The sequence below is a fragment of the Typha latifolia genome, chromosome 7 (assembly GCF_019914945.1).
Source record: "Typha latifolia isolate L0001 chromosome 7, TyphaL0001v2, whole genome shotgun sequence".
Taxonomy (NCBI): domain Eukaryota; kingdom Viridiplantae; phylum Streptophyta; class Magnoliopsida; order Poales; family Typhaceae; genus Typha; species Typha latifolia.
The window spans coordinates 1,469,916-1,475,915 of NC_133092.1; the positions used below are offsets into that span (position 1 = coordinate 1,469,916).

The 6,000-nt window shown below is 34.0% G+C and overlaps 1 non-coding gene across 1 annotated transcript; it reads left to right on the plus strand.

The window, feature by feature from the left end:
- The first annotated feature begins 887 nt into the window (after nucleotides 1–887).
- Nucleotides 888–958, plus strand: TRNAG-GCC (transfer RNA glycine (anticodon GCC)). The gene has a single exon. It is a non-coding gene; the product is annotated as a tRNA-Gly (tRNA).
- Nucleotides 959–6,000: the final 5,042 nt, after the last annotated feature.

Consider the following 6,000-nt stretch of genomic DNA (forward strand, 5'->3'; position numbering starts at 1 on the left):
AAACCAAATAATTTAGAGTTTTCAAATACGTACCAGTATATCGATCACAAATACTTAGTATTCGACAACTATCTACATCAAAAATTGGATAAAAGAGGGCTAGAAGATTAGACTGGGTGAGATCACGACGAACACAAATCGATGAGCTGATACACCCTAATATATATATATATGTCCGTGCGCATCAAGAGCAGCATCATATTTCAGCAATGGAAAGTAGAAGATATTTATATGTTTTCATACGCTACCTTGGTGGAAGCCTCGTGCGTGGGCTGCGCCAATTTCTTATAGATTTTATTTTCTTTATCTTCAACTGTTAACATGATTGGTTAAAGAACTCACCATTGGATGCTAAGTACCAAAACTTGAGGGAATACCTGCAGCTTTTGCTGCGGGGAATCTTGTCCAGTGACCTGTCATCTTTTGCCCTTAATGCACGAAATTTTATGGTCTTTTATCTTCTAAAAACTAAAGCCCCTCTATTATGAAAGAAATATTAAGTGATTTAATGATTTAGCTCAACATTTTGACTTCGCAGAGTAGCTCGATAGTATAATGGTAATGTTTTAGCACTACTTAGTTCGGAGCAAATAAACTAAGTGACTTAGTATATTTATTAGAATTTAATATAGCTTAAATGACTGTATCCAACATTCAAGCTCTTGAAGGATAAAATAAAATAAAAAATTGTGGTCTCATTCTATGGGCCACTAAACAATTAATAGATTGGTCTTATTCCGGGGACAACAATCAGTGGGTCGCAAACCTCATGTGACAGATTAGATCAGTTAAATCCACGGGCCGGATTGAACGTGATTAGGCCCAGAATTATAAATTATTACCAAGATATTATTCTATTTTGTTTCTATAATTTATAACTTCACATAGCACCAGTGGTCTAGTGGTAGAATAGTACCCTGCCACGGTACAGACCCGGGTTCGATTCCCGGCTGGTGCAATTTCTACATATTGTTTTATTTTTTATCCTTTTATGTCGCAGGAAACTAAGAATTAATTCGTTTATCTTCTTGTAAATAAACTACATATTTACGATTGAAGTTTCTTTTCTTCACCTCCCTCTCTCTTTTACGATCGACTTGGTAGTAACCATCTGTGCCACTGCCCCCAAAAAGAAGTAAAATGATACCAGTTTTTGTAGTTTAAATTTAAATATTTAAAACTTTTTAATTCAATTTTAGTGCCAATATTTTTGGCCAAAAATAAATTATAAAATTATTGAACTACTCATGTCATCTTTAAATCAGAATATATTTTAATAGACATCATATCTTTTTATCTATTAATAATTACAACTTAGTCTGAGATACAGACGGGTTAAATGTTTTATTATGTTTTAATACTTAGGGTAAAATTAAAATCCGGCCAAAAAGAACTCGGGAGAGGGGTGAATTGTAATTTTACCCATTAATATAATATACTTGCTGAGCTACTTCTATCTTTCGTCTCTTACTTTATCCGTACTATTGCGACACATGGGCTGCTACCAAAACTTGACTCATTATGGGTAAGCACTCTCTTGCTCTTATTTTTGGACTCCAAGAGCAGGGCCCACGCAAACATCACTCATGCTCATGCCTCTGGCACGGCCCACATATCATTCACTCCATATAAATAATTACGTGGCGTAGACTGAAGTTAATATGTATAGTAAAACAAGACTTACTCTCTGTTTTGGATGGAGAGAATAGGAGAGAAGATAAGGGGAAAAAAAGAAGAAAGAGAATGAGAAGAGAAAATAACTTTTTCTCATCTTACTTGAATGTGACGAAAAGAGAAGAGTTCGGTACAAGTTATAATATCTAATATTTAATTATTATCATTTAAATTTGTTAATAGAATATAAAATTTTTAGATAAATAGTGTAATATAATAGGGGCATATTTGAAATATTAAAATATAAAAAGGTCTATATTTTCTTTTCTTTTTCTTTCACTTATTTTCTCTCCACTTTCTTTTGGAGAGAAAAGAAGTGACAATTAGAGGTTTTTTTTCGCTCCCTTTATCTTCCTTGATCTCACTTTATCTCATAGAAATTCAATCCAAACAATAAAAAAATATTTTCTCTCCCGACTTTCCTTTCTCTTCTCTACTATTATCTCCATCCAAACAAGGTGTTAGAATCAAGGCAGGTGCGCTACGGTAACTTTCACCCCTTTCCTTTTCTCTTGTGTTGTCGCTCCACCTAGGCAATTCTGGCATCGGTTCCCTCCTTTGCCTTCGCTAGTGTTTCCCTAGCTAGGGAGGGAAGGGTTGTCTCCCCTATTGTATTACTTTTTTTATCTTCTTCCTCATTTTCTGTCTTTGCATTTTTTTCACGTGCTAATGATTATTTTGACGTAGGCTAGGGCTTCTCTCCCATGCCTACTACGATGCTCTTGTTCGATTGTTTAATGAGGCACGAAGGTGCGAGGGTGCTCTCTTCTCGGCTCTCTCTTTCTGTCTCTCTCTAACGAGAAGGTGATGTGGCAAGAGGGTGCCCTCCTCTCGGTGGGGATTGGAGCTGATGTGGAGTTGAAGCTTCTCCCCCCTATGCTTGCCCTTATTTGACTGTGACAAGAGACGATCAATTCGGTTGGAGCAAGGTTTTCTGGCTTTGATGAAATTTTTATGACTACTCCCTTCACTTAGAGCTTATTCCATAGGAGGGGGTAGCCTTCTTCTCTTCCCTCTAGTGGTTAAATGTTGGAGGTGGATTCAGTGGTAGTAGGATCATTATCTTTATTTAGTTTTTTTACTTAGCTAATCTCCCTACTCTGCTTTGAGATTTGTAATGGTTATAACTAGAGGTGATTAGTGAGCTCGACTCGCCTAAGCCAAGCCCAAACCCGTATGGTTTTAACTTGGCTAAGCTTGGCCTAAACCCAAGATGGTAATGGACGGCATAGACTAAGCTTTTGCACGCTTGGCTCGACTCAAAAGCCTAACTCGCTATGCCGACCAATGGCTCAGTTCGTTATGCACGTCTATTCTTATTATATTTAAGTTCTACATGGAATAATTAGTAAATTGGATATCAATATATAAGTGTATTCATATAAAAGATAACTAAAATATTTTCATGAAAGCATATTATGCTCGGCCGAGTAAAATATAATATTTTTTAAATTCGACGCGTTACACTTAACCCAAGCAAGATATTTTATGGACTAGTGAGCAGTAACAGACTATAGTATTCTAGCCTGATCTAAGTAATTCGTGGGTTAGGTCATGAACACATATTTAACTCCAATCTGCTCAAAAAGCTTAGCACATCTGATGATCATCTCTAGTAACGATAAAGATCTAATTAGATGGCCAATTATTCTTGTATGTTGGGATGTCGATTTATTTAGATCTTGTACGTAGTTTCGTTTTAAGGTTGATGCTTATTATTTTCTTGTTATGCTGGTAACGGAGCTATTACAAATTATCTCCTTTTCCATCTATGTGTCAAGCTTATAATATCTGTTTGAAATTAGTAATACGGTATACCTACGTAGTTTTCATTTTCATTAATAAATAAAAATACAAGGCTTAGAATCTACTCAAGTGTGGAATTATGAGGTAGAGAAACAAACATGCCAGATCTCTAAGGTCGATGAGATGGCTTCTAAGGCAAAGCTGGTATGATGTGAAGCACTAGGGGAAGGTTCTTCTATCATTGGGGGTAACTTGTTTATGCCTCCTTGTACAACATTTGCAAGTGATGCGTTGGTCCCATCGATTTGGATTCTTATTGCTTTCAGACATCAAATAACAAATCTTTTAGGTGTGATCTTGTTTGCTTTCTCATGATAGTGGTTTTGTACCATTCCTAGCTACACCTTTTTATCTTTTTATCTTATTCTCTATGTTTGCCTTATGGTTAGTAGACTGTCATTTACTAGATTATCAAAGTCATTAACCTAAATGTGAGTATGCTTTGGAGTAATCGGTTAGTTAACATAATATCTGAGTAAAAAGATTTAGATGTTCAATCTCACCGGACCTAAGTTTTATTTAGAATATAAAACTTGCACTATTTAAATTAAATCTACTTTTTAATTCTATCAAAAAAAAAAGAAAAGAAAAAAAGAAGAAGATCCATCTTATATTAGCCTGTTCAAGTTACAACAGTAGTGGATGGAATCTTTCAATCTACAAACTGAGTGACAACTTGAGATGCCTTTTCCAAGGGATCAAAAGGGAAGACATGATCCGCCATTGAAGGTGAACAGGGAGAACGTTCTGACCACCACCATTGCCGTGCTTAAAATTTTGAGTCAACTGCCTTAATTTACTAAAACTATATATAATTCCATGCAAAGATTCCACTCACATCTCACTCAATGAAACGTTACATGCAGAGCTGACAAATAATATATATATATATATATATATATATATATACTTGTACCATTGGTGAGTGGACCACGGAGCTAGCATTAATATGAGTGTATAGATCTATCATCTATTCATCTCTCCTCCTGAGAGTGGGATCGACTCTTTTTTAGGACCATCTTTGGTGGGTCAATGGAATTGACTGCTTGCATAGTTTCAGGGGAGTAATACTCTTATATCATAGGGTGTCAAATGAATAATTTCCTTTACCCTGCAATGTGATAGGCTGCTTGGGTAGGCATGCTACAATTATAGGGGGATTTATCAATGATTTTTAAATAACCATGATTAGTTATATGCAACTAACATAATATTTTCATGGAAATTATGATATTTTAAAAATAGTGATAAATTATGATATTTTGAAAGTTTTTTTGGTAGTTATGTAATTATTTTTCTTCTTTCTAATATAAGAGCCCACCTGCTAATAATGTTATTTTTGCTGTGTTGTAATTTTTCCCCAGGTAGAATAGCTATTTAATTAAAAGAAAAAAATATCTCTCACCTACAAGCTTTTGCTAAAATAAATAAAATAAAATAAAAATCTGCAATTCCATAGTGACAAATTGAATATTTATCTAGTAAAGTCAACTGCTTCGTCCACAATAAATAATATAATTACACATAAAAATTGCATGGCCAATGATGTAATTTTCCTCCCTCTCTCTAAAAAAAAGAAAAAAAAAACCAAATATCCTGCATAGACGCTTATAATAATAAGTTAATAATAACTTAAAACTTTTATATGAAATTCGTCATGGTGCACGTCTAAGGCAATAAATGTGGCACTTTGCCTACTATAACATCAAGTCATAGAGCAGTAGTAGTTGGAGAAATTTATTCGTACTCAACTTAGATAATAATCACAAAAAAATTTTAGCCCTCACCCACCCTCCAAAATTCCTCCACTTTGCGATCTCTTTCTGTAGAACAATTAATAATTAAACCCCACCCATTAACTCCGGCCAATCAGTGTATTTGGTCACCATTTTCTGAGTTATGACCCTAAATTTTGTCTTTATTAAAAGAAACGCCCTTATTAGTGTCTTTTCCGGTTTCTTTTGCAAATAAATAACTAAAGTATAGCCGTGTTTATAAAAGCTAATTTTTTCGACATAGATAACTTGGCTGCCTCCTTTTCCAAGTATAGGGATTTTTTTAATATAAAAAATCACTTATATTATGAACTAGGGATAATTTTATTTTGATCCCCGAACTGTCTTTAAATTATTATTATTTTTCGCATATACTCTTTGAATTATTTTATTAATTATATACACTTTCTAAATTAAAAAAATATTTATATATACGTTCTTAAATTAAGAAGAAATATAATTATACTGACATTGAAATAAACTATTTATAATTCGAATTCTATCTTAGTGGCCTTTCTAGAAAAAGTCCATGTCTTTATAAAAAATTAAATAACAACTTATTGTTACCATGATAACACATTGCTATTGCGTTGCAAAAATTAGATAACCGGTGAGATGGTATTTCATAATAAGGCTAAATGTAGGAGGTCATTTGAAAAACTAGGGTAGGCTAAGGATTAAGAGATCTATAATTAATGTGAGGGCATTTTAGTCATATTGTAATTTTCCCAGCAGCGGGGCAAAC